Source organism: Corvus cornix, chromosome 4, assembly GCF_000738735.6.
Source record: "Corvus cornix cornix isolate S_Up_H32 chromosome 4, ASM73873v5, whole genome shotgun sequence".
NCBI classification, from domain to species: Eukaryota; Metazoa; Chordata; class Aves; order Passeriformes; family Corvidae; genus Corvus; species Corvus cornix.
Genome location: NC_046334.1, coordinates 64,768,475 through 64,777,817, shown reverse-complemented (window position 1 = coordinate 64,777,817; position 9,343 = coordinate 64,768,475).

Here is a 9,343-nt window from a genome sequence, read left to right as displayed (position 1 = left end):
ACCAAAGTGGTCAAAGTGAACTTGCACCCATCTTAATCACAGTTCCTGAATTTAACAGAGTATTCCTGGATTGCTTAAAAAAATCTGCTGCCCTACTTGAGAAGCCAGCCCCTAGTTGGTCTTCTGCTGGAATAAGTACTTACATGAAGAGCACAGTGTTTTATGGCCCCTCTCTCCCAGCCCTGATATAGTTTCCACAGCCAAAATTTTCAGGAACGACTATTGGGTTTGGGTACTCAAATTGAAAAACCTTGAGAAGCTAATACTTTTATTTTTTGGATCTGGAAGTGAGCAAGCATTGTCACAGCAGTAGTCTTGTATAAAACCATCTCAAAAATTCCAGAAAAACTGGGAAATGAAGGTTACAAAAATACCACATCATTTCTAAAAATTGTGGCAAGCTAAATTGTGGCACACTAACCTGAGAGCTGGGTCTTGAGGTTCTGTATGGCTTATTCATGCAGTGCCTGCCAGGTTCTTTGTCATTCACCTTTTACAAATCCATGTTCACATATTCATTTTGCAGAGGTGTACTGGAGTGTTTTCTATAAATGCTTTTGCTGCTGGAGATGGGCGATTGGCTTCATGATTCTTCTCAGATGTGTGTTTAAATGGAGAAGGGAACAAGCCAAGTATAGACAGATGCTTGGTTACAAATATTATATATGTACTACGAGGTAAATATAGGTGAGAAATGGAAAATGTTTATTTGCTGAGAGCTGAGCCAGATAACCAGGGGCAATGCCCTTAAGAGTTAAGCTTCCAGTTTTGCCACTGGTTTGCTGAGGAGGACAGATATGCAAGGTATTGATGGTAGCTGTACCAAGGTTATTATTAAGTAAAGAACTCAGGACCCTTTCACTCCCCCTTTCTCACTAAATCTGTGAATTTAGTTTTTACTACACTAAAGACATCTCAACTTTTTATTTTCAACTATTTAATGTGAATTGCCAGATTTCTTGCATGCTTCAGGAGATTCCTTCCAAAATGGAGTAGGGTTGGTATTAATTTCTGGGCAGTTTTCTCCCAGAAACATCTCTATTTTTATTGTTCCTTCACTGGCTCAGTGATGCCCTCATTCTGGGCTCCCCACACTTGGTGCCCTCATCCTGCTTCTGGAGATCTGTCCTCGCAGACCTGGTGCATCACACACTTGTGTGTCGCCCACTTCTGCCACCCCAGGGAGTCCTCACCGTTTTGCTGCCAGAGCATTGAGCCACAAGGAAGAAGAGGTTTGTAAGGTCCAGAAACAATCTTAGGGAGAAGAAAGAAAATGCTGAGTGTTGGCTACTTGGCAAAGGCTGCGCATCTGCTGCTGTTGTGGAAAATGCCTGGGAGGCACCATTAACCATTGCTCTTTGCTACGGGCTGGCTTGTGTCCACACCACTAAGGACCAGCGCTCTCTGAAGGGCAGTGGTTACCTTCATGCTGTGCAGCACTTGGCCTGGGTCTCCTCTGAGCTTCCTGCAGAGCCCCACAGACCCCAGGTCAATAATTACTGCATTGATGATGGCTTTTTAAGTTTGAAATGGTGAAAGAAATGGGTGGCAGGCTGCCAGCATGATGTTTTTCAGCAGGGTGTGAAGGCATTTTGGGTTCTACAGCACAGCATGGAGGACAGTGGGCACGAGGTCTCCTGGGATGGCTGGAGGACTGTCCAGGGTACAGTCTGGTCCAGCTCATGCCAGGCTCTTCTGTCTGTGCAACGTGAAAAAAAGCCCTGTCAGTCATGTCGAGGTTTCTCCTTGGGAGAAACCAGTTGGTTTGCTCCAGAGCAGAGACAGGAGGGAGCTCATATGCATGCCATTGAGACAGCCGGTGAGCAGAGCCCGGGGAGAACAGAGGCAGCCAAATTGGCTGTGCAGACAGAAGGTGCTCTCATACCCGCACCATGGTCTCACCCAGCAAGATGTTAAACACAGAACAAACAATGCAATTTTTCCTGACCATCCCTTGCAGGATCAGCAGCGGGTCCCTCACTGGTCACTGTCACAGCCATCAGTTTGGAGGTGACTCTGGCATGTACTTCCTCAGCCACTATGAACTCCTTGAGCTTTGGCAGATGAGGCCAACCTTCGTACCTTTGCTCTGCAATTTTCAAAGGTCGGTGTGACTAAACAGCAATTCTTCTGTATCTCTTTCAATTAGCCTTTAGTTTTGAGCCTGTCTTGGGGTTTAAACTCAGTCTTAAGATGTTAAGATGCATGAAACACCTAAAATCAAATTAAACAGCACACAACTGGTGGATTTCAATATCCCCCCCCATCCCATTTACAGTCCATGTTTGCAGTCGTGCAGCTCTGACTGAAACCAGTATGAGACAACGTTATTCTCTATCACACACAGTCTATTTACAGCAATACATGAAAATGTTTACCTTAAAATATAAATGTAATTATAAAGGTATAATTACAGATATGCCTGCACCTCTTTGAGCCACCTCAAATTACAGTTTCAAATTATAACAATAAAAAAGGATTGAATAAATGACCTTGATTAATTTCATTACAGAGCAGAGTGAGCGCCACTCAGCACAGGGTAAGCTTACACTGCCTGACCTCATTTCATCCGGCCTCCTCCCTGCACCCAAGAGCTCCTGATGGCACATCAGGTGAGTCGTTCCTCCCAAAGACAGTTGCTAAGCAATCAGCTGCAGGGTTATAAATGTTGAGTGCTTGATATACAGCACATGGGAATAGAGATTAACTCTTTTTTTTTTTTTTTTTTCTCCTTCTTTCCAGGTATTAAGGGAACCAGGGTGGCTCACCTGAACTGCACTGGAAGAGCTTGGAATCAGAAATCAACCCAGATTTAAGGCAGCCTTCAGTGTTTGTGTACAGATTGAACTGATTTATCGTGCGTGCTATGTGCCGAGTTGCAAAACCTTGCTATATTAGTGATTTAAAAGGAGGAACAATTTGATTTGTCATTACTAATAGGGATGTAACTAAATTAGTCTCCCACATACTTTATGCTGATGAGGTCTTGCTTAGATTTCCCTTTGTAGATTTACATCCTCACTAGCTTTAATCACAGCTAAGAAACATATTGTATGAGTAATACTATTATGAAATACTGAAGTATTTTCAGAGGGGTTTAGAAACCCAAGAAAATCATAGAAGTCAAAATCAAAGGTAAGCTTCAATATTCAGCCCTATGTTGTACATTTGATTAAATATTAATTCACAGCAATGTGTTGGGTACTTGCAACCAAGCTCTCTTGACCCATTTGAAATGCACAGTCACGTATATAAACTTGGCATTTGGAAAAGGACAGGTCAACGCTGTAGATCCCACTTAAATCTTTTCTACAGTTCTTGCTTAATTAGTGGTCTAATCCTACTCCTATAAGTTGTTGACTTGCTCGCAGTTGTGGAATTAGGAAAATATTGCTGTAAGATAGATATGCAGACTTTGGGGAAAAAAGTGTCTCTCTTTAATACTTTTTTTTTAGTGTTTTGATTGGTGTGGGGGTTTTTGGTTTTTTTTTTTCTTTTTTTTTTTAAGCAAAACAATAAGAGATGAAAGGAAGACAACCAAATCCTGGTTTAGTCAAAGAATATAACTTCTCCTACCAACAGCAGAATGTCTGGATGGGAACATTAGAAATTGGGCTGCTTTCTGGTTAAAAAGAGGAAAAAATGAAAAGCCACTGGGTAACTTCCTGAACTACAGTGGGATACAATGTGAGAAAAGAATCAGGAGGCTCCTTGAGCAAGCTGGGAAGCTGAAACATCCAGACTACAGCAAGACACTTCAGCACTTGTCTTCATCAGTGAAACTGGGAATAGACGGTGCAGGTTAGCAGAGTGCTGCCTCTGCCCTGCAGCTCAGGGGGACATTACAGCCTTGGCCATGGCCAAAACATCCACAACTATCAGTGAGCAATTTGCTACTGTCAGCCCGTGCTTTGATGACCAAATAAATTCAGCACTGAGATGGAGCCACCTTTTTTTCCCATCCACAGTCATTCCTCAGTGCCAACTATCTTGCATTGAAATTTCTTTAAGGTTTTTGCTTCTGTGAAACTGTTAATAGCATTTCATTTGGTATCAAAGCTTTGATCTCCCCACTTAAATACCACATTAATGCAGAGCTCCCCTGGGTGGATGAGTTCACAGTATTAGTTAACCTCTTCTGCTGGAAGTCCCAAATATGATTTAGAAATAATTCTGTGCATTGTGACAGAAACAAAAACTCATCCTTAATTAAAATTATAAATAAAAGGGATTTCTATCCTTAGACTAACCCGAATTCAGACAGCAGCTTTGTGCTGCCTTTTCACTGCATTAAAGGAAAATTAAAATTCTGCATGCTCAGCTTGGGAGTCTAACTTCTGGTCAGAAAGCAGGGCATTTTCCTGAATAGCGTAAAGCACCTGTGAGCAATAAACTAGCTAAATCCTCAAAACATTTAGATTTTGATCCTTCTTTTGGGAATAGAAACTGAGCTGCGGATTTTTGGGAACACCCAAGTTTCATTACTGCTGTCAACTTGTAAATGTTTTATTGCTATTTAAAACCCCTTTAAGAAGAAGACCTTCAAGGTGCTGTTGATTTGATAAACGAAGGGATCAAGCTCAAATTTTGCAAGGAGCCTCTCAGTTGCTACCCACAGATTTCTGACTTCTTACTGGGAATGTGCTTGTGGGTGCCTGACCACATAAATGCTGGTGGAGCAGAGCTGTCTGCAGCCTGAGCTTTCCACCTCTCTCTTCCCAGTAGCTGTTGGGTGTTCTCAAGCACAAAAACAAGTTTATGGGAACTTTACCACGCAGTGCCAGAAGTCTACTTTTTGTTGCCAGTAGCAGTCACTTCATTGCAGGATCCAGTCTATGCTTCTTGGGGGGAGGGGGGGGAGGAATGGTTTATCTAATTACATTTTTATGTTATATTTCCAGGTTCTGACCTGTAACCAATTGAATGCTGCAATCACTAAGAACTGTGCTCATCCTTCTGCCCATGTGATTCCTGCCAGCCTGGTCCTGGGCAGCACCAAAGCTGCTGTGGAGGCTGCAGGGTCAATCCTGCAATCCTTCATCCCTGTCTATGGGCTGACAGAACCCAGAGCCCACATCTTCTTGTTTGGGATGACTCCTGCCGGTGCTGTATCATTGTATGAAAGTGAGGGCATCGCCACTAGCACATCCAGCAGTGTCCTACCACCCTGCTGCTAAGGTGAACTGAATCCCAAGTTAATTCCACCACCGATGTTCCTTTATAATTTCAAGGGAAAAGCAAACCCCTGTTTAGAGTGGACAGGACTGCCACCTGGAGGCACCCCAGTTTTCCTACATGGTGGAGAGAGGGAAGCGTCTGTGTGAGGCGACTGCAGCTTCAGAGATGTCTGACCGGTCCCGTAGGACATTTATGCAGCCACGTTTTGCAGCTGGGAGATGTCAATTTTGGCACCGCAGTTAAGCAGAGGCTCTATGCCAGAGGCCTTTCTGGCGTTAAGGATTTAATCAGGGAGCACGGTGGTTATTTTGTTCCTAAACTCCGCCAGAGCACTCTCACGGGTTTTCTCTCCAAGGCCCACGTTCAGGCAGGACCCAAACTCTCACCTCCCCATTGATGTAAAACATAAATAAACAAGGAACTAAAGCACTTCCGTCTTCCCCAGTTACCTCAGGCATCTCACAACCCCCCTCATCTCTCCCTGATTCTCTCTGGTCAGTACCAGACTGTTTTCTTTCCCAGCAGAGCCTTGCAGAGGCAGTCCCGGGTTCCCAGAGGACGGGCAGGAGCTAAGCAGGGTTGCGACAGGGCTTGTGGCACCGCGATGCTGCGTCAGAGCCCGTGCTGGCCAACGTCAGGCGGTTTGAGCAAGAGGAAACAGCTTCAAAAACCTCAAACTGCTGCAGATTTCTTGAGAAGTCAGGGGCAAGAAAAAACAAAAATGCAACCAAGTACCCAGAAATTGGTCTCGTTAGTATATAGTGACCTTCAGCCCACTCCCCCTCTCCTGCTCCTGCCCAGGCTGGGGGATGAGTAGTTTTGCCTTGCCCAGAGCAGGCTTTTTTATTTTGTTTCGTTGGGAATTTTTTTGTATGACATTCTGGGCAGCGAAGAAGCAGCAGAGCAAGGAGTGGTGGTGGGGCTTGCTGCTCCTGCCATATCACCTGGCGTGTTGGCCAAGGTGTTTTCTCCACCTCTATGACCACGGTTGTGTCCTGGCCCTAGAAGTGCAGTTCAGCAGCAGTAAAGAGAGGGGCAAGGAAAGGAGGGAGCCTACCAGGAGAACACAGGAGGTCTGTGACAGGAATGAGAAACCCTTCAAACATTCATGTCTTACCAGAAAGTCACCATCCACCTCTGCCATTCAGGGTCCTCACTGGGAGACACACCTGTGAGCTGCCACCAGTGAAGGCTGTTCACACAGAAATGTGTCTCCAAGGGATTTTTTTCCCCTAAATAACTGATGTAGGGAATAGGCCAGTGTGACTGTGCGAGTTCCAGGGCCCATGGAAACACCACCATTTTGGCATCCAGTTTTGTTTCATGTGCAACATGGAGAAGACAGAGCCTGATACCATCACACCTTTTCAGCTGTGCCTTACCCCACAGGTGACATTTTGGGCACTGTCTGTAAGGACATGCCCCAAATGAACGGAGGTGCTGCAAGCCATCACCTGGCAAGCAAATGAATGCCCACTTCTTTGTTTGCTCAAAGAGAAGATTTATTCCCCCCACCTCCAAAATATTGATGAGTACAGGGTTATCCTCAAACCTCACAGTTAGCAGGACTCCACAGGGACCCATTTCCAGAGGAAAGGATGTTTTAACCCATCTCCTCTTAAAGCCCTCCCAGCAGGAGGCCTGGGGCAGACCCCCATTATGTTAGCAAAAACAAAGAAAAACCAAACCAACCAACCAAAAACCCACAAAAACAAAATAAAACAAACAAACAAAAAAAAAACACAAACCCAAAACAAAACAAAAATACCTTTTTCCAAACCTGTTTCATTTTCATTTTTCAATATAAATTATGAAGGACATGAATTTATAGGCAGACATCAAGTGAATTCACTAAACTGGTTAGGGTCTCACATCTATTTTGCTTGCCTTACCTAGAGAAAATCTTACCTTTTATTGCCCTTGCCCCTTGCCTTGCTACTAGTTTTCAGTTGGCTCCAGTTTCTCCAACCATGTGAAATTTTCTCTCTCTCCCAGGGTGGGTGTCCTCAGTTTGCCAAGGCTTCTGCTTCTTGTGCTCTGTGCTTTGATGCTGAAAAATTAATGTGGAGATCAAGAGCTGAACACAAACCAGCAACATCGTGGGGCAGTTAAGGACTCTGAACCCAAATCTTATTTGAACATTCACCACCACATCTCCTCCCACAGCAGCAAAGACCTTCTCAGGCAAAATTGCTTCTTGACATCCCGGATTTGTACCTCATCTGAGGAGGGTCAGAGCAGGAGTCAGTCTGACACGGGGGAACTTCAGCTGAAGTGGAAGACAACAAATCACAAGGTCAAACAGCCTCCCCCATCCTAGCCTCAGGTCAAGATGACAGCATTTCCCATCCCTTGGAAATGAAAGGTAGGACGGTACTGCACCACAGAGAATCTACATGCACAACAGCAGAGTAAACCGCTGCCAGCAGGATTTTACCCCCTAAGGTTCACGGACTGTTAATGCACAAAACTCATTTTCTCCAGTTTGTTTGAAAACATTCAGTGCCTTTGGTTTTGTTTAATTTTTAATTATTATTTAATGTAATTTGTAGCTTGCTCCTCACAGCTCAGCTCTAGGATCTCCCTGGGCCTGGCTCCTCTCCCATCACTGACAAGCACTGTCTTTGCAGTTGGGTCTTGGTGCTAAAGGAAAGGCAGTTTTAAATTCCCTTTCCACCTCTCTGAAGATGGAAGATTATGGAGGTATAGAAACACACAGGGATTTGAAAAGCAAGTATCAAAAGAAATCTTATTCTGAAATGTATTTACTGAGACCTTCTTTTAAAAGGAATGAAGATTTTCTGTCCCGTAAGAGCTTTCATTCAGCACAGACTGGCAGCAGCCTTCTAAAGGGAAATCAGAACATAAATGGCAAAATAAATAATATTTCTCCATTCAAAATAGGTCAAAGATAAGGAAGTTATCCTTCATCTCATCCATGCAGTAAAGGTGGGTGCCCAGCCAGTGCACACCAGTATGTTCAAGGGACAGTTGTGTCATTTAACTTGGCTGATCTGGGGGCTCAGTCATTTCTCAGCAAAATTGGTCACTTCCATAAAATAAAATAAAAGAGTAAAAAAAAAGTTGTCATTTTATTCCTAAAATAATGTAACACTGCCAGAACAACTGCCCTGGATTTTGTCAAGAAGCAATTCCATCATCCTTTCAATGCCCTTTGGGGTCCCTGGGGCGATAGGGCCACATCAGGACAGTGCTGTGGGACAAAAAACCCTACTGCTATTCAAACACACTGTCTGGAGCAGGGTTTTTAACAGGCAGTTTTCCACCATTTTTAGCTTGGGCATATCCACAGGTGTTATGAAAACCTGTGTCCTTCAGAGGTTGCTGCCAGCCTAGGCCATCCATGCTCAGAGCCCTCACTGCAGACATCTCTCTCCTGTTGTCTTGCAGCGGGTGGGCTCCCTGCTCTTGGTTTTGATAGGAAGGAGGAAGAGAGGATGCTCTCCCTAACATGAGCTGGGAGATGTGCCTTAGAAAGGGCAGCTGCAATGACCTTCAAAGAGTTTTCTGTTTTTAAATAACACATCAAGATACTTTTTTTTTCATCTCTGTCCCCATTTTCACAAGAAATCCCAGTGTAATTTCCATGCTAATCAGATGAGAGCTTGCAAAATATGTTTCCTTCAAGATGTAGGGGAATATATTACATTAACTCCAGGTGACCTGTGACTCTGTCAGTGACACACACTGTTTAAATCCATGCAAATGAAAACCTTGCCCACGCCACAGGCAAATACTTGGCTTTTCCCATGCTGCTCGCATGGAGCTGGAAATGTTCGATGAGTGAAGTCTTAGTGATGCATTTCAGCAATAATTCATACGCTATACATAATTTAGGACCTCACTGCAGTCCCCCGTAACACACGCCGTACAGCATGTACACACAGGGCCAGACGGCAGCTTTAAGGAGGCTCCAGGCATAATCCACAGCACGAAAAAGTTTGATCCATCCCCAATTTGCACCTGCCAGATCATGAAGGGAGCTAATTGGATTAAAATATTGTAATTATCATTTCATTTACATGCAGTAAAACCTTAGGGAAACATTTTAAATGGCAGAAAATTTGAGGACGCAGTCTCTGAAGTCTGCTTCTTAAAAGCCTAATGCTCTCTTGCTCCTTCATTGCCTGAGACTAACTTTTAT